The sequence below is a fragment of the Pelodiscus sinensis genome, chromosome 4, assembly GCF_049634645.1.
Source record: "Pelodiscus sinensis isolate JC-2024 chromosome 4, ASM4963464v1, whole genome shotgun sequence".
In the NCBI taxonomy this organism is placed as follows: Eukaryota; Metazoa; Chordata; order Testudines; family Trionychidae; genus Pelodiscus; species Pelodiscus sinensis.
In genome coordinates this window covers 16,552,597-16,571,668 of record NC_134714.1, presented here as the reverse complement: position 1 = coordinate 16,571,668, position 19,072 = coordinate 16,552,597, and the positions used below count along the sequence as shown (strand labels likewise).

Sequence of the window (19,072 nt, the reverse complement as noted above, 5' to 3'; positions counted from 1 at the left end):
CCCAGTCCTCCCCATCGGGGGCTCGTACCCCATTCCTCCCTCACCTCCTTCCACTTGCCCTTCCCTAGCCCCCCTTCTTCTTGATGTACAAAATAAAGATAACGTTTCTTCCAACATTGACTCTGTCTTTATTGAAAAAAACTGGGGGAGACTGGGAAAAGGAGGTGGGAGAGGGGAAGAGAAAGGCTGGGAGAGGGGAGGGCAACTAACATGATCAGGGGTTGGGAACAGGTCCCAGATGAAGAGAGGCTACAGAGACTGGGACTGTTCAGCTTAGAAAAGAGGAGACGGAGGGGGGACAGGATAGAGGTCTGTAAAAGCAGGGGTTGGGTGGAGAGGGTGCATTCAGAAAAGTTCTTCCTGAGATCCCATAAAGAAGGACTAGAGGACACCAAAGGAAAGGAATGGGTAGCAGGCTTGAAACTAGTAAGAGAAAGTTGTTCTTGACAAAGCAAATAGTTAACCTGTGGAACTCCTTGCTGCAGGAGGCTGTGAAGGCTACAACTAGAACAGAGTTTAAAGGCAAGTCATGGAGGTTGGGTCCATGGAGTCCTATTAGCCAGAGGGTAGGAGTGGTGTCCCTGCCCAAAGTTTGTGGAAGGCTGGAGAGGGATGGCACGAGACAAATGGCTTGGTCATTGTCTTCGGTCCATCCCCTCCAGGGTCCCTAGGGTTGGCCGCTGTGGGCAGACAGGCTACTGGGCTAGATGGACCTTTGGTCTGACCCAGGACGGCCATTGTAAGCTCAGGGCTCAGTGTCGGGGGTCTCAGTGGACCCCCTTGATTTTCATGCACACCTGGTCCTGGGTGGCCAGGCTGGCAGCTCTCCTGCCCTAGACGGCCACTTTCCTGTGCCTAGTGCGGAGATCGTGGACGAGGTCCACGATGTCCGCACTAGCCCAGGAAGGTGCCCGCCTCTTGCGGTCCAGGGCAAGCTCCCGGGAGCCGCCAGCCTGGTCCCGGCAAGAGGGGGTGGGCTGGGGGGCATCGGGTGGGTGGCTCTGTGCCGTGCCAGGTGCAGGGTCTGCTAGCTGGGTGCTGGCAGGCTTGCACCTGGCACGGGCACCGTAGCCAGCCCGTGCCCCTTTAAGGGGTCCGGGGCTGGGAGGGGGGCATAGAGTTTCCCTGGTGTTGGCCAGAGTGGCCACCAGGGAAACCTGGGGAGGGCTAGCCTCCCACTAGTTCGAACTAAAGGGCTACACAGCCCTTAGTTCGAACTAGCTAGTTCGAACTAGGCGTTAGTCCTCGTAAAATGAGGTTTACCTAGTTCGAACTAAGCGCTCCGCTAGTTCGATTCAAATTCGAACTAGCGGAGCGCTAGTGTAGCGCATAGGAAAGTTAGTTCGAACTAACGTCCGTTAGTTCGAACTAACTTTCTAGTGTAGACATACCCTGAGTAAGGCACTACATATCAGATAGTGAGGCTACGATTACACTGGCAGCTTCTTGCACAAGAACTCTTTTGTGGAAGAGTTCTTGTGCAAAAACTCTTCCAGAAGAGAGCATCTACACTGGCATGTGCTTTTGAGGAAGAGATGTGCTTTTGCACAAGAGCGTCCATGCCAGTGTAGATGCTCTCCTGTACAAGAAAGCTCTGATGGCCATTTTAACCAGAGGGCTTTCTTGCTCAAGAAATTCATGTTGCTTGTCTACATTGGCCTCTTGCACAAGAGCAGTTGCACAAAGGGCTTATTCCTGAGTAGGAGTGTCAGAATTCTGGCACAAGAAGCCCTGATTTCATACATTAGAATGTCAGTTTACTTGCACAAGAACTCGTGACCAGTGTAGACAGGCAGCAAGTTTTTGTACAAGAGTGGCCGCTTTTGCGCAAGATTGCGCCAGTGTAGATACAGCCTGAGGGGTATGTCTACACTACTGGACAAAATCTAATTAAGATACGCAACTTCAGCTATGTTAATTGTGTAGTTGAAGTCCAAGAAGCTTAACTCGACTTTTGGCTCTAGCTATACAGCAGGAAGTCGAAGGACTTCTCCTCCTGAAATGAGGGTTACTAGCATCAACCCTCTCACTTTGAATTGGCTGTTTTCACTAGACTGCTAATTCGAACCCTGGAAGATCAACAGCAGCAGCTTCTATCTTCCTCTGTAGTGTAAACATACCCTGAAACTTTAAAAGTTTTACACATTTAGGAACAGAGACAATTCTTGCAAGAGATATGAAGACCCTTGTCACTGCTCTTTTTGGCCTGTAAACGATAGGCACACATTAATGTTTACTCAAAGTCTCCGAGGCTACTGGAAAAAGAATTTCTCTCTCTTCTCAAGTTCTTGGGCTATGCACTACAAAGGACTCTTAGGCTATGTCTAGACCACAAGCCTCTTTCGAAAGAGCGTCTAGACTACAAGCAGATTTTTCAAAAAAGCAGTTTCCATTCAATGGCGTCTTTTTTCAAAAGAGTACTTCCGAAAAAAGGCATTATTCCTCGTAAAATGAGGTTTACCACAATCGAAAAAATTGCCGCGTTATTTCGATTTATTTTCGAAAGAATGCAGCTCCAGTCTAGATACACCCTAGAAAAAAGGCTACTTAAAAAAAAAAAAAAAAACCCTGTAGTCCAGACATACCCTAACACCATACTGTTTTGTCCCCTCTCTATTTCAGGCTTTGGGTGCACAAGTATCTAATCATGCTAATACTGCTAGGCTATATCTACACTGGCCGGTCTTGTGCAAGAACATATGCAAATGAGGTGTGGCAATGAATATTGCTGTGCCTCATTTGCATACTTAATGAGCCGCCATTTTGCACAAGGGGCTTTTGCTCAACAAGGTGCAGTCTACACTGCTCCTTCTTATGCAAAAACCCCCTCTTGCGCAAGAGCTGTTCTACCGCTTATTTTCAAGCAAGATGTGCTGGGTTGCAACCCCATGCTCTGGGTATCCTTATCATCAGACTGCTAGACACTTAGGACTGGAAAATAAGAAGGGTCACTTTATAAACTACCCTGTTCTGTTCATTACATGTGAAGAACCTGGCATTGGACTAGATGGGCCGTTGGTCTGACCCATAAGTATGGCCATTCTTATGTTTTTAATATCAGAACTTTCCTCCCACTCAACAGCCCACATGTCACCCATTGGCTCTGAGGCATTCTAAACAAAGATTGTGACATTTGTAAAGTAACCTGGATTTCTGGGAACAAAAATCCAGAAGTTGTTAGCTTGGCTGAGCAGGGTTAGCATCAGAAAGTCCAGGTGGTGCTTTTCCACTTATAACTTTATGTCCCTGTTCTCAGATCTCTTATGTTTGATATCAATAAGTCAAGTGATACTCCACAGTGGTATGGCCATCAATTTTCAGGAATATATGAAAAGAACTCTAAGTACAAGCTGTACTTTTCTCTTCCACTGACAAATGCCCCAGTTTGAACTTTCCAGCCTGTTAGTCCAAGCTATGCTGGCATTAATCAAACTAATGATATCTGGTTATCTGAAGAAATCAATATTATATGGCAAAAATAGAATCCTGCAATTAATGGTGTACTGTGTAATATCAGTATCCCTGAGTCCTTTCTGGACATAATATAAATTACCTCTCTTTTTGTCAACCCTCTGGAGAGGGAAATAGTCTAATAAGAGCTACTGAAACTTTGTAGTCGTTCAAGGAGAAGATACTCTAATAATGCTAACAACAAAGTTATGTGTACAGTATTGGATTCCATGGGCAAACTAATGACAGCCACAAAATACTAAGAGTTAAACTCCACATGGAGAACTAGGTGTTTGTATTTACTTCTAGAATACAGCACTAACATAAAAAACAATTCAATATCAAAGTGAAGCCAGGACTCATTTTGGAGACGCACAGTTGTCTAATGGAAGGGGGCAGGAATATCCAAACAAATTCTCTCCAGTTCCATTAAAACTGGAACCAAAAGAAAACCCTCTGTCTCATTAGTATCCTCTATGTGAGGTTGTTTCCTTTAGTTCTTAAGCCTTTACAATAGCAATAAGAATAATTCAGGAGGAAAAAAAATATTGTCGCTTTTCATGCTCACAGGGCTTGTGTGCATGGTTGCAGCAATGAACACCAGAAGGGTGTGAAATGGAAAGTGCACCCGCTGGGCTGTGTAGACCCTGCTGATATGCGCTAAAGGTTTCAGTACATGCTAACATAGTGCTGTTTCCCCACAGTGCATTGCTAATACTGTGAGGACAAGATTGGAGTTGCGAGGGTTGGGTTCATGAATAGAGTACCAGTTTAGTCCTGTGATGTATTTAATGTACAAAAGACTATCTGATGTAGGAATATCCCCTTATCCCCTGCACACACGGATCCAAGAATAGAACATAACATGTCGATCACAGCTAGATTAACAAAGACTTAAAAATATGCCCATATGAGAGCAATGAATTATACAAGCCTCTATGCTCATCTTCTATTAAAGAGACTACAAGGCCACTCAGAGTATGTCTAGACTACATTGTTTTTTTGAAAAAAAACCTGCCCTTTTAAAAAAAAAAAAACTGCACCTGCGTCCACACTGCAATTGCGTTCTTTCGAAATTAAATTGAAAGAACGCGGGGGGGAGGGTTTGACATTGTTAAACCTCATATTATGAGGAAGAAAGCCTTTTTTGAAAGAGCTCTTTCGAAAACAAGTGTGTGTGGACACAGAACAGGGACATTTTTTGAAAAAAGAGGCAATCGAGAAAAGCACAGGTGCCCTGGTGGCCATTCTGTGAATAGCAATCAGGGCTTGCTTTCGAGAGAAAATACAGGACTATGTAGCACTTTAAAGACTAACAAGATGGTTTATTAGGTGATGAGCTTTCATGGGCCAGACCCACTTCCTCAGATCAAATAGTGGAAGAAAATTGTCACAACCATATATACCAAAGGATACAATTTAAAAAAATGAACACATATGAAAAGGACAAATCAAATTTCAGAACAGAACGGGGATGGGGGGAGGGAAGGTAAATGTCTGTGAGCTAATGATATTAGAGGTGATAATTGGCCATCCATACAGTCGGGATGCTCTCTTTTGAAAAAGAAGATCACTTTTTCGATTCGGTTTTGAGGTATGGATGCTCTCTTTCGAAAAGCTTCTTTCAAAAGAAGCTTCCAGTCTAGACATACCCTCAGGGCCCCTACACAGTCCTCAACAGAACATATGGATCCTGAATTAGTGTCCACATTCCTGCTTGACCAGGGATTCAGCTCTACTGATAACACATAAAACCACTACAACATAAACTTCCCTTTAAGTTTCCTCTCCAAGCATGCTTGCTCCAAAGATCTCCCGTAACATCTGCTTTACCACTCTACCCCACAAGACACTCATTGCCTTGGTTAAAGCCAATTGGATCCACTTGACTCATCATGCATCTTAATAAACCAGAGCCCAGAGTGACTCAGCATAGCTGCAAGTCTATAACAGCTGTGAAGCATCTGCTACCCTCTTACAGACCCAGGGCTTACACTGCATGACAAGGACACCCATATGTGCTTTCCATTGCTGTTGCAACATGCATTAAGCAAGAATTATACCGCATCTAGAGGAAGTTTATTCACACAGATCAGGAAAATCTAACACATAGTCAGCTATATGTTTGGGCGGGGGGGGGGGGGCATATTAAAGAAGAAAAGAGACCATTTTGCTCAGCAGCACTGCCCTGGTATTTTCTGTTACCCAGGCTTCTGGTTTGTATTAGCCTCCTTCATGTGCAGAAACGTATTTTTAAGACTTTAAAGCGTCAGCAGCACTGAATATAGCAATTACATCATTGCCAACGTGCTCTTCGCACCTGGAGTTTGACAGCTTTCGACAAAATGAAAAATCCTGAAGGGACTGTAGTGACTTTGGCAGGTTTATTTTTCTCTTGCATACAAATAGTTCCAATAAACAGCAGGAGAGGGGAAAAAAAGAAGCTAGAAAGACAGATAAGTTAACTATGAGGAGGCAGCATCAATAACAGTGACATTTAATATCATTCCTTTTCTTTTAATAGAGCAAGCTCAGGTTCCTTTGGGGGATTTTATTTTAGTCTACGGACCAAATTTTCAGCAAATATAGACTAATGTAGCTCTACTAGAGGCAATGGAGTTTCATTGAATTACATCAGTGAGCATCTGGCCCTGTATATGCTACACCTCCCCATGGTTGTATACACAGCCCTATTTTTTCAGAAATAATTAAAGCATATATAAACCTACAGCTTCATTAGATTGACTGATTGTTGAACTAAAAGCTTCAGGGGGTAGCCGAGTTAGTCTGGTACAGAAAAACAACAACAACAAATGGTCTGGTAGCACTTTATAGACTAACAAAACATGTAGCTGGTATCATGAGCTTTCATAGGCATGGGAATGTTTTTAAAAGTGGGGGTGCTGAGCTCCCTTGTCCCTGTCCACCTCCACCCCCAGCTAAGGCTGGGAGCAAAGCCCTGGCACACAAGGCTGGGAGCCTGGACATGGGTTCAGCAGCAGGGACCCCTCATATATGGGGCTCAAATCAGGACCCTGGCACATGAGGCCAGCTGCAGAGGCCCCCTGATAGTAGGCCAGGAACTCAGCACCCCACAGGTCCGGTGCCTATATTGGTTTCTTTTAAAAAACACCAAATTGGAGATCCATAGATTTCAAGGCCAGAAGGACCCATTTTGATCATCTATCCTGACCTCCTATAAAACAGGTTGTAGAAGTTCCCCAAAATGCCTACTACTTATCTTCTAAAAATACATCCAAACTTGATTTAGAAATTTTCAGTCATGAAGAACACACCACAACCCTTGGTCAATTGTTCCAATAGTTAGTTACCCACATTATTAAAAATTGTGCCTCAGCCTGAATGTGTCTAGCTTCAACTTTCAGACCATGGGTCTGATTATACAGACCCCACTATTAAATAACAGTTTCCCCATGTAGATACGTACAGACAGTAATCAAGTCACCCTCCCCCTTCACTTTGTTAAGCACAACCGATTGAGCTCCTTGCAGCCGGCACTATAAAGCAAGTCTTCTAATCCTTAAGAACATAAGAATGGCCATACTGAGTCAGACTAAAGGTCCATCTAGCCGAGTATCTTGTCTTCTGACAGTGGCCAATGCCTGATGTCCCAGAGGGAGTGAACAGAACAGGGAACCATCAAGTGATCCATCTCCTGTCACCCATTTCCAGCCTCTGACAAACAGAGGCTACGGATACCATTCCTATCCATTCTGGCTAATAAGAATTGATTGCTGTATCCTCCATGAATTTATCTAGTTCTTTATTGAACCCATTAAAGTCTTGATCTTCACAACATCATCTAGCAAGGAGTTCCACAGGTTAATTGTGTGCTCTGTGAAAATATTTCCTTTTGTTTGTTTTAAACCTGCTACCTATTATTTTCATTTGGTGATCCCTAGTTCTTATGGGAACAAGTAAATAACTTTTCCCTATTCACTTTTTCCATACCTGTCATGACTTCATAGACGTCTATCATAGCCTCCCTTAGTCTCCCCTTTTCTAAGCTGAAAAGTCCCAATTTTTTTAATCTCTCTTCATATGGCACCCATTCCAAACCCCTCTGCATTTTTGTTGCCCGTGTGACTCTTTCTCTGACCCCTATCCAATTTTTCACTTGTGGACACCAGATTTGGACACTGTCTTCCAGCAGCAATTGCACTACTGCCACATACAGAGCAAAAAACCTCTACTGTATTCAATGCATGGCTCTGCCACAGATTCCTGTATTACCTCACACAAGATTCTCCCTGCTTTCCAATTTTTTCCCAGTTGGAAAAAGAGAAGTGTGAAAGGATGGCTCCAGTAGGGAAGGGTGGGACTGGGAAGTGCCGAAAGCAGAAAATGGAAATCCAAAATGCGTTGTTTCCAAAAACCGAACATGAAACAGCAATTTTATTTGGTTTTGAAACTAAGTGAAAATTCTGGTTTCAAAATGTTGTTTCAAAGCAATGAATACATTTGTGTCAATCTGCATAGAAATGACCCTTAGAAAACCAAGAAGTTTTGACTGGAAAATTTGAAATAAGTCCTTGAATCGTGGGAATAGATATTGACTGTGACTCAGGTACCAGTTATATAAATCTCCCATGCACACCACTTTAATTTAGTTCCCCTGATTATCATCACACAGCAGAGTTTCCCCTAGCAATGAGAAGCTGATGCAAGGCTGTTCTCAAAGGGATAGGAAGGAGAAGAGGCAGTTGCACAGTTTGCCACTTATGGGTGGCCATTTACAAAATGAGAACTGAGGCAAAGATGAGGGTTTCGAAGAGATGGTGGTCTTCAAGTGTTTGCTCTTGTTTCTCCGAGACTGTTGCTGCCCTACACCAATTCACCATCTTTTTTGTTCCAGTCACCCTTGCCCCATTAGCAACCAGTAAGGAGGAATGAATTTCAAATGCTCCCAAGGTCATTCATTATTTCCATTGCTGCATTTGTAATCTCCTCCCCCACCATGCATGCTTGAGATGAAGAAGCAGGAGATTAAGCTTGGAGTCTTATTATCACCTCAAGGTGGGCAGTCATCTCCACCTACACGTTGTCATCTTGTGACACGGCCTGGGATTAAAACAGGCCTGAGGGAGTCTTTGTGAATGAAGCTGTCTTGACCATCATCAACAGGGCTCCCTCCTGGGAGATTTCCACTCAACAGAGAGGTCTGTGGAGGATCAACAGGTTCAAAGTTGAATACGGCAGTGCTATCATCCTCACACAGCATCCATTTTTGGGGCTCCACGGAGGAAGACAAATTATTGGCATGAGAGCACCCTCACTTCCCTCTTCGGTAGAAGATGTTCCTGGCAGACAGGGCTACAGGAGGTAGAATGAGAGGACAGAGACCCACCAACTCCCCATGGCTAACTCCTCATGGACTGAGCATGTAGTTGTATTTTCAGAATCCTTTCTACAGCCAAATGGCGGTGACCTAGGGTGTGTCTAGACTACATGCCTCCTTCGACGGAGGCATGTAGATTAGCCAGATCGGAAGAGGGAAATGAAGCCGCGATTAAAATAATCGCGGCTTCATTTAAATTTAAATGGCTGCCCCGATCTGCCGATCAGCTGTTTGTCGGCAGATCGGGGGAGTCTGGACGCGATGCCCCGACAAAGAAGCCTTTCTTCATCGACACAGGTAAGCCTCGGGCTTACCTGTGTCGATGAAGAAAGGCTTCTTTGTCGGGGCATCGCGTCCAGACTCCCCCGATCTGCCGACAAACAGCTGATCGGCAGATCGGGGCAGCCATTTAAATTTAAATGAAGCCGCGATTATTTTAATCGCGGCTTCATTTCCCTCTTCCGATCTGGCTAATCTACATGCCTCCGTCGAAGGAGGCATGTAGTCTAGACACACCCCTAGTCAGAAAGCCTAAAAGGAGGATTTTTTCCCTTGGTCTGTGCCCACACCACCCCATTTAAAAGTTCAGTCTAAATCATTGCATCTCAGTGTGTGAAAGAGAATTGTATCCTCAGAGGCTTGAAGGCTAAAATATACATCAAAGACTATATCACAATGCCCCAGGAAAAGAGAAAATAGAGGCGCCTCATTGATATACATTATATTAAGTGTGGTTGGTATGCATCATTTTGCTATGGTTTGGAGTGAATCACTGAACTCATCTCTGAATTTTGCTGCTTATTATTGACTTAAAAAAGAAATGCCATCTTTAATGTGGAGAGTCAGGGGAAAAATTACTTTGAAACAGTAATCAGTTTAGGACCAAAAGTAGACATTGTAAACACATTCCTAATGCTAATATGTACTTCATGTGAGTCAGAACACCCTCTTTTAGTGAGGAGGAGGTGTCATATTTTAAAAACTTTAACTATGAGTGAAAAAGTTATTTGCAACTAAATGATTTGTCAGTTGGCCAGCAAAAGGATAAGATGGCCAAATCCCGAGCAAGTGTGAATTGGTGTATTGCCACTAAAGTCAAGGAGCAAAATATGAGCAATGACCCTGGAACCAAAAATTTGAAATGCAAACCACGTCAGCAAAAGTGTTTCCATAAGTCATGGAGTGTCTCCTAAGTTGGAATTTGTAGACCACAACAACACTCAGCGGGCCCATTTGAATGCCAATTTAGAAATGACTGCTCTAAGGAAGTAGGGGGAACATTAAAGAAAAATATGTCCGTCAGTGTATTTGAGCAACTACCAAGAAGTCAGACGGTCCAGTAGATAGCTTAGAACTTGAGAGACCTGGGACCCATCAGCTGGTCTACTCCTGACAATTTTTTAAAAACACTTAGGTGTTGCTTTGCTCAGCACTGCAAGGGTCACAATGCGGTTAGTAACTGCTTAAATCAACTGCTGCTACTCTCAGGTGCCTATGGATAAATTATTGCACACAAACCCTCCAATAATTGCTTTTGTAAATTCAGTAAACAGTGGTTAAAAATTACACTCTCAGCGAGTATCCAGTGGCGTAACCACTTAAGGGTGGAAATGAATTCTGGATTGTCTGAGTGGAAATAGCTTTTAACCAAACAGGATGGAGTCTAATGAAAGCTCAATGTGTATTGTGGGTGTATTATCCCCCACCCAGGGGAGCTGAAAAGGAGAGTCTCCCATATAAGCTGAGTCCAGGAAGAGGAAAGACACGTTGTCAAGAGAACAATTACAGGGAAAGAGAAATGCACTCCATTTTTAGTCACCAGTGCTACAAAAGGGAAGAAGTGTTACATTGAGCTCCAAGAGCAAATAGTTGATTGCCTACTCCCATATTACACTTATTTACTTTTCTGATTTTAATATTCACCCATCCTTCAATTCTTTAATTCCCGCACATCACATGCAGATTTATCAGCGAAACCCCAATAAAAGTCACGTCCTCATTATTGTGGCTACTCTCATCAGTCCCAGAGCAAAACAGACAATCCTGAAAGAGGTTCTGAATGACAGTAGACTCAAACTCTGATTGCCAAGCAGAGGAAATGAATACCTGAGTCAAGAGCCCTCCACAGTCAGGACCCTGCCACCAGCCTCACATAGAACCACAGACTGCTTGCAACCTTCTCCCCGCACTATGGGTACATCTACACAGCAACATTATTTCATACTAACTAGAGTTATTTTGAAATAACTTAGTCCACGTCTACACAGCAGGCAGTTATATCAAAATAATGTTGAAATACTGCCAAGCTGGAGGGTTTCTTACTCCAACTCCTGCAACCCTCATTGTAGGAGGAGTAAGGGAAGTCGGAGGAAGAGTGTTCTATTTCGAAATAAGTAATGTGTACATGCTCCCAATTTCAAAATAAGCTTCACAATTGCCATAGCTCAATTTGCATAGCTTGTTTCGAGTTAAGCCTTGCTTTATAAACACACCCTAACTATCTCAACAATACTCAGAGAGGCAATCTCTCAGGTAGCCCAGGCCCAAGTAAAACAGGGCTGTATAAATCAATCTGTTGTTGTCTCTAAAATTGAATAGAAGACTCATCAACTCTGTGACATAAGCAGGCAGATGCAATGTAGAAAGGGCCTGATCCAAAGTTCATTCAAATCAATGGAAAGATTCCCATTGGCTTTGGATCAGGTTCTAGCTGAGACTTCCACTTGCGATCGTGACATAAATTCATGCTCATCGGACAAGACAAACAATGCCTTTGTCACCATCCCTTGCAGGAAGTAATAGACTGGATGAAGGCCAGAACAGCTGACTTGTGAATGTGAGTCTCTGCTAGCTAGGGATCCTAGCAATCATTAGTCTCACCTATTTGCATGGCACACATTTCTGTCAGTGCCAGCTGCCCCTGACTGTGGACATTCACAAAGGTGTGTACCCATCTCCAGAGTTTCTTCTATTAAAATGTTTCATTTAGTCAGGCCACTCAAAAGCTGCAGCTTTTATAGATATCCGCTCTTCGCTTTCTGAGCCAAGAATGATTATTATGCCTGTGTTCCACTCTCTGCACTGACTGCCAGTCAACCCTCAGAGCTAGTCACAGCTTTAAACGGCTCCTGTACTCATGGGTCTGCTTCTTTGAAGCACCAGGCCTCCTGCACTCATCTCAATCGCTTATGTTCTGTCCCAAAGGTAACACCTGAGGGAGTGAGGAGGCAGAGCATTCTTGGTAAGAGACACACTTCTCTTCTGGAGCTGGTTATAAGTGGAAATAGCTAATCCTGAGTCTGGCCAAATTCAGAGAGTTGTAAAATGTACTTCAACGTTTCAACTTTTTGCAGATCCATCATCCATTACTCCCATTACTCAGGCTGAGATTTTCAAAGGCACTTACAGGATTTGATAATTAATTTCAGTCAAGTCTACTGGAAAGGATTTAAGTCCTCATTCAAAGTACATCAAAGTAAAAGGGAGTCCTTCTGTTGATATCAATGGGCTTTGGATCAAGCTGATTTTCTTCTCGTCCCCTTAACATAACAGTACTAAAGGTGGTCATGAGCTATCTGTTAAGAGGGAAACGGTTTTGCCTCTGACCTAAAACCCTCTAAAGGGATCACAGGCTCTGCTATGATGGGTGCTATGTAAGCAGCCATAAGAAACACACCATAATAAATTGTGGTGAGCTTTGTTAGTTGCTAATGCTCTGCATGTGAGGTCATCTTTGCATTCTGACAAGGTACTTAAAGGATGCTCTGTGGCATACAAGTGATGCTGGCTGGGTGAGTGGTAAAAATTTATCATTACCTGGATTCCATTATCACTTTTTTCTGTATAAGCTTGGTCAGTGAGATGTTAATGCTGCAATCACCTCCCTTGCTCCCCACTCACTACATTCAATGCATATTAGATTTGGTAGAAAGACACCCCTATTCTCAAAGCCAGGAGGTCTCTCAGCACCAGTATCCTACCAGTCATCTTGATTTGACAGTCAGTGTCTGTCAAGGATTTCTCTCTATCTGGAATTAACGTCCTTTCCCCAAGACACAACATGCCTTTTAGTGCAACACAGCACCCTTCCTTATAACATCCAAAGGAGGGTCCCGGTTGGGATTCTGCTGAAGAACAGACTGTGCCCAGGTGCGGCTGCATTTGAGGCTCGCTTTCTCAGGTACTTTTCTGGCCCCCATCCCTGCAGCATCTGAACACCTCACAGTCTTTAATCTATTTCTCTTCGCAACACCCCTCTGAGGTAGAACAGTGCTATTAGCTCAGTTTACAACTAAGGAACTGAGAGACACCAACGGACTTACCCACAGTTGTCCAGGACGTCTGTGGCACAGCATGGAATTGAGGACTGGTAGAAGAGAAGAGAGGGGCAAAGCCACAGTCCCAGTGCCGTTGCCCCTCTCTTGGGAAGACAGACTCTAGAAGGAAGTGGGTCTGGCCCATGAAAGCTCATCATCTAATAAACCATCTTGTTAGTCTTTAAAGTGCTACATTGTCCTGCATTTTGCTTCAGCTACCCCAGACTAACACGGCTACATTTCTATCACTATTCTAGAAGGAAGCAGTCTTTGTACTCAGAGGAATGTCAGCACTGCAGTTGTCCTTATGTGGGATGTAAAGCATCCCTGCACCCCGGCTACGTCTACACTGGCCCCTTTTCCGGAAGGGGCATGTAAATTTCAAGAGTCGTCGTAGGGAAATCCGCGGGGGATTTAAATATCCCCCGCGGCATTTAAATAAAAATGTCCGCCGCTTTTTTCCGGCTTTTAAAAAAGCCGGAAAAGAGCGTCTAGACTGGTCCCGATCCTCCGGAAAAAGTGCCCTTTTCCGGAGGCTCTTATTCTTACTTTGAAGTAAGAATAAGAGCCTCCGGAAAAGGGCACTTTTTCCGGAGGATCGGGACCAGTCTAGACGCTCTTTTCCGGCTTTTTTAAAAGCCGGAAAAAAGCGGCGGACATTTTTATTTAAATGCCGCGGGGGATATTTAAATCCCCCGCGGATTTCCCTACGACGACTCTTGAAATTTACATGCCCCTTCCGGAAGAGGGGCCAGTGTAGACGTAGCCCCCTTGTTTCCCCACACATTCACACAAGGACTGTGTGTAGGCTGGCACTAAACTGACAAGCCCAAGTCTGCTGGTTTAAATTCTGCCCTCTGCTGTGCAGCATGAGCTTTTGGGCTCTACGACCTCAGATAGCAGTTACAGCACCAACTGTCCTGGTTTTGCTCCCTTCTTTATGGAATAAGCATGTTACCAGTTTAGGCCCACATCTTGCAATTGGCTCTGTGTGGGTAGATTCCTGTGTCCACAATGGTCCCTGAGGTAAACCCATACAGACCTAGAGGTCCACTTATATGGGACACATTGCAGAATGAAGGGTTTACATTTCCAACTCCCATCCTTATTCACTTGTAAGCGCACATTCAAGATTAGACAGTGGCTCCAACATGGAGCACGGCCCCTCCGCGACCAACTCACACTTTCTCAGGTCTATGTTCACAGGAAAAAATTCAGTTGCCGTCAAGCATTTTGCTAATATGCATTTCATACAAATGATGGAGGGTCAAATCCTGCCTTTCTGATGTATCAAAACCTCCCCTGACATCACTGGGAAATTTCTCTGCCATAGGGATAAAGGCACCAGCCTATGAAATGCACAAGAACAAAAGAAATCAAGATCTAAAGAATGCAATGAAACAATTTAGCTTCCTATAAACTAAGTTAGAAATAAATGTGATACAATGTGTACTGTCTGAAATAATGTCAGCCAGGCAGACCGTCATAGATCTTAAGCCTATATTGATTTGTTCATCCATAAAAGCTCTTATTAGTCAGGCATAAGAAAGGGGACTTTGTATGCATGACCACACATGCCAATGTCAATGTAGCTATAACTGTACCCTCCAAAAAATAAATTGTAAGTCAGATTTTAGTTCAAAAGAATGGAAATCTGTGACATCAAGGATTAAAAATCAAAGTCTTTTGACCCAGACTAACTTTCTTTGCTCAGTCACCCATACATAACTTACTCTAAATCAATTCCTTCGGATGTCTCTTTGTATGTTTTTCATGACTAATTGAATTAGCAATTGATTTGTGTAACGTGACTTACTTAAGGATAAAGACATACTGAACTATCCACCAAAGAGCCAGATAACACCAAAATGTAGCTCTTGCTGCTAACATTTGGATAGTACAAATCAGATATTTTCACCCACAATATCGGCTATCAGTAACTATGTAGGTGTTTGCACATTCCGTATGTATAGTTCGCTCCCTCACTGTAGTGTGGTATAAAACAGCGTTATGGCCATATGTTTAAGATAACTGCATTGTTCATGACTTCACAAGGAATGAGGTTTTAAAGGGGGAAGGTTATAGCCAGGGAAGCTTGAGTGGAGGACTTTGTCGGCGCACACAGGCAAACTAAATTATCAGACAAGTTCATGAGCCAGGAAGTAGGGGCAGTAAGATAGGCAGAGCTAAAGCAATGCAGGTTCTTGAAGAACAGGAGGAGTTGGGATGTCTTGTGGAGGGTCTGAAGACAATTTCCATGTGTTAAAGTGACTAGAAAATAGATTCAGAGGGGTAGCTGAGTTACTCTATAACTGGAAAAACTTAATAAACAACAAATAGTCTAGCAGCACCTACAAGACTAAGAAAATACATAGAGGCTACGTCTAGATTGTCATAATTTTCCGCAAATGCTTTTAATGGAAAAGTTTTCTGTTAAAAGCATTTGCGGAAAAGAGCATCTAGATTGGCACGGACGCTTTTCTGCAAAAGCACTTTTTGCAGAAAAGCGTCTGTGCCAATCTAGACGCGCTTTTCCGCAAAAAAGCCCCGATCGCCATTTTCGCGATCGGGGCTTTTTTGCGGAAAACAAATCTGAGCTGTCTACACTGGCCCTTTTGTGCAAAAGCTTTGCGTAAAAGGACTTTTGCCCGAACGGGAGCAGCATAGAATTTCCGCAAGAAGCACTGATTTCTTACACTAGGAAGTCAGTGCTTTTGCGGAAATTCAAGCGGCCAGTGTAGACAGCTGGCAAGTTTTTCCGGAAAAGCGGCTGATTTTCCGGAAAAACTGGCCAGTCTAGATACAGCCAGATGGTACCATGAGCTTTCATGGGTGCAACTTAATTCTTCAGATGATTGGAAAATAGATGCTTCACTGTAGAATTATTTCTATTTATAAACACACTTATGGGGTGTGCTCATCTCCTATCAGCACCCCCTGGAAAAGTATATGTGCCTGCCCACTCTCTCTGAGTTTGTGGTTGTTCTTTGGTGACTCAGCCCTGCTGCCAAGTCACCCACAATCTGTGATATAAGAACAATCCCCTTCTGGGGGATACAAGTCCACCAAGGGGCCTATTGCAGTGCCCCCTGGAAGATTCCTTATCTGCAGCCCTCTCTCTGGCACAGCTTCTTAGTCAGTCCAGTAGAGCCTAGTACAGTACCCTAGTTTGAATTCTCTCTCTCAGCCCCTTCTGAGCTACCTCAAATTTTCCCTACTCTTCAAGCAGCCCCAGCCCTGGTATGAGGCCACATCAACAGGAGCCTCTTCCCGTCTCTTTGGGCCTTCCTGGCCCAGATCTTTAGCTGGGCCTTGAAGAAAGTTTTTTAATTGGTCCTTGTGCACTCAGGGAATGCTTAAGTACCTCAAGATTAGGCTCATTGGACATCAAATCTACATAAATGTGCATTAACCTTGCCGCTGTGAGACCTACTCTCAGAAGAAAGCTTTTCACCACTTCAGGGGTATAGATAGCCATGTAAGTGGAAAGAGTCTTTGTCAGCCTGTTTATTATCTACTGCACCATTACATTCTGTGTTTGTACAGTGGCAGGCAAATACCAGCCTGCAGGCTGAATCCAGTTCACCGGGGTTAGCCCCTGGCAGGCTGCCACTCTATGGGTGTGTCTAGACTACATGGTTTTTAAAAAAAAAACTGGCCTTTTTTCAAAAAAACTATACCTGCGTCTAGACTATCGCCGTGTTCTGTCGACTTGAAATTGACAGAACGTGGTGGTTTTGTCGACAGTGGTAAACCTCGTTTTACGAGGAAGAACGCCTTTTTCGACAGAGATCTATCGAAAAAAGGTGTGTGTGGATGTAGGGAGCCAGTTTTGTCGAAAAAAAAGGCCTCCAAGAAGACGCTCTGGTGGACAGTCTAGCCTTTACATGTAGAGCACCTCTGTGGTTCCTGGCTGCAGCCTTGTAAAGGCACAGGCACCCAGACAGGCCTTGCTGTCCAGCAGCTAGCCAGAGCACCCGTACCAGCCATGCTAGCCATGTCCCAGCCTCAAGGCCTCCCTGGCCCTTCTCGGGACAGAGAGGAGGACCCACCCAGGGGCACCAAAAGGCGGGCACCAGCCTGTCAGGGCCAGAAATAAAAAACCTGCTGGAGCTCTGGTCCCAGGAAGATGCCTGCAGGCCCTGCAGACACTCCACAGGAATGCGGACATCTATGAGTTCCTGGCCCAGGGACTGACCAAAGGGCATCACCCCGCACCAGGGCACAAGCGAGGGCCAAGGTCAAAGAGCTGCGGCAGGGATATGCCAAGGCCCAGGACGAGAGCTCCCGCTCCGGGGCAGCCCCAGAGAGCTGCCCTTACTACCAGGAGTTGGAGCAGATCCTGGGCAGTGGGGAAGCCCAGACTCCACTGCGTGTGGTGGAGTCCGGGTTACCCCACCACATCATGGACTGACCCCTGCAGGAGGAAGAAGAGGCGGGAGAGGTGGTAAAGCTGCTCCAGGAAGTGGAGGAGGAAGAAGAAGCAGCAGGGACCCTCTCCCAGGAGCCGGTCCTCCAGACCCCAGAGGCCTCCCAGGCATCCATGGACAGTGGGGAGGGAACATCAGGTGAGTGCTTTGAGGGGTCACCACACAAGGGTGAGTTGGCAGTGTGGGGGGGCATCAAGTCCCATTGCCACTGTGGGGCTCCTATGAGGCTTTCAGGTCACTGCCCAACTCACACTGTAACACCCCTGAGTCTCCTGTGCAAAGGAGAGCCCCTGACAGCCACGGCATGCCCTCAGGGACAGCAGGGGTGCACACAGACACGGATTGTCTCCTCCTCTTTTCCTACACAGCCAGACCCTCTACCCAACAGGGGTGCCCCACACCCGCCCCACCACCATCCCAGACCCGTGGCACCTGCAGGCACTGGCGGGTCTACACGGACCTGCTGAGGGAGCACGTTGTGGCCCTATAGGACCTCAACAGGACCCTCCAGCAGAGGATGGAGGCAGAGGCCGGGTGGCACACCAGGCTGCTGGATGAGCTGGTCCAGAAGCACACTTTCATCTATGCCACAATGCGGGAGGTCCTCAGCTTGCCTGCCCCTGTCACGGGCACCGCTCCTCCTGCATACCAGGCCCCTGGCTCCCCCTGTTCCTCCAGTCCCCCCTTTGCCCCCCAGCCCCTCCAGCCCCTGCTTCCCCCCCAGCCCGTCCTGCTCCTCCAGCCCCTCCAGCTCCTCCTACTCCCGAGCCCTCACAGGACCAACAGCTCCGCCCCTCCGCCCCCCACTCCTGCCCAGGCCAGGACCAGCTCTCGCTCCACCCGATCCTGAGGCAGTGGCGATGCCAGGACACAGGAAAGTGGCAGGACCCTGAGATCAAGGAAGCAGCAACCTACTTCAGCCCCCCTCCAGGTTTTCAGTCTGCTACCACCCCAGTTAAAGGACATTTTAGCTATGTAACAAAATCTTTATTTTTGATTGACAGATTTACTTTGTTTATAAAGAGTTGAACAGTAAGAAGAGAAAGGTGTTTTACACACAGTTTGCTCCTGTTCTGTACTGCTAGTGTTTCTAATAAAAAAAAAATTCTGTTTACAAAAAAAATTGGGTCGATGTCTTCTTAATGGGAAGAGAGTGAGGGTTATGGAGGGAAAGCCAGGGGTGGGCCAGGCCAAACTCCCCATGGGAGAGGCCCTGGGGAAAGTCAATAGGCTCATTCTGAGAATCTCTCCCTCAGGCCCTCATGGATTTGGACACCAGCTTGGTGAGCCTGGCCGATGGCAGCCATCCAGGGCTGCTGAAATTACTTCTTCTCGCCATCAGAACCTGTCCCCCACCGCAGCAGGAAGGCCTTCCCTTTCCTCTCCACCACGTTATGGAGGGCGCAATATGTGGTCACCACCTCCGGGATGTGGTGTTCGCCCATCTCAAGGTGTGTGAGGAGGCAATGGAACCTCCCTTTCAGCCGGCTGAAGGCGCATTCCACCTGGATGCGAGC

General features: G+C 45.5%; 1 long non-coding RNA gene across 1 annotated transcript in view; it reads left to right on the top strand.

The window, feature by feature from the left end:
• LOC142829066 (uncharacterized) overlaps nt 1-17,752 on the top strand; it is a 29,165-nt gene extending 11,413 nt beyond the window's left edge. Inside the window, exon 3 of the long non-coding RNA XR_012903271.1 lies at nt 17,549-17,752. This is a non-coding gene — a long non-coding RNA (uncharacterized LOC142829066). The remainder of the gene's footprint in view (nt 1-17,548) is intronic.
• The last annotated feature ends 1,320 nt before the right edge of the window (nt 17,753-19,072 follow it).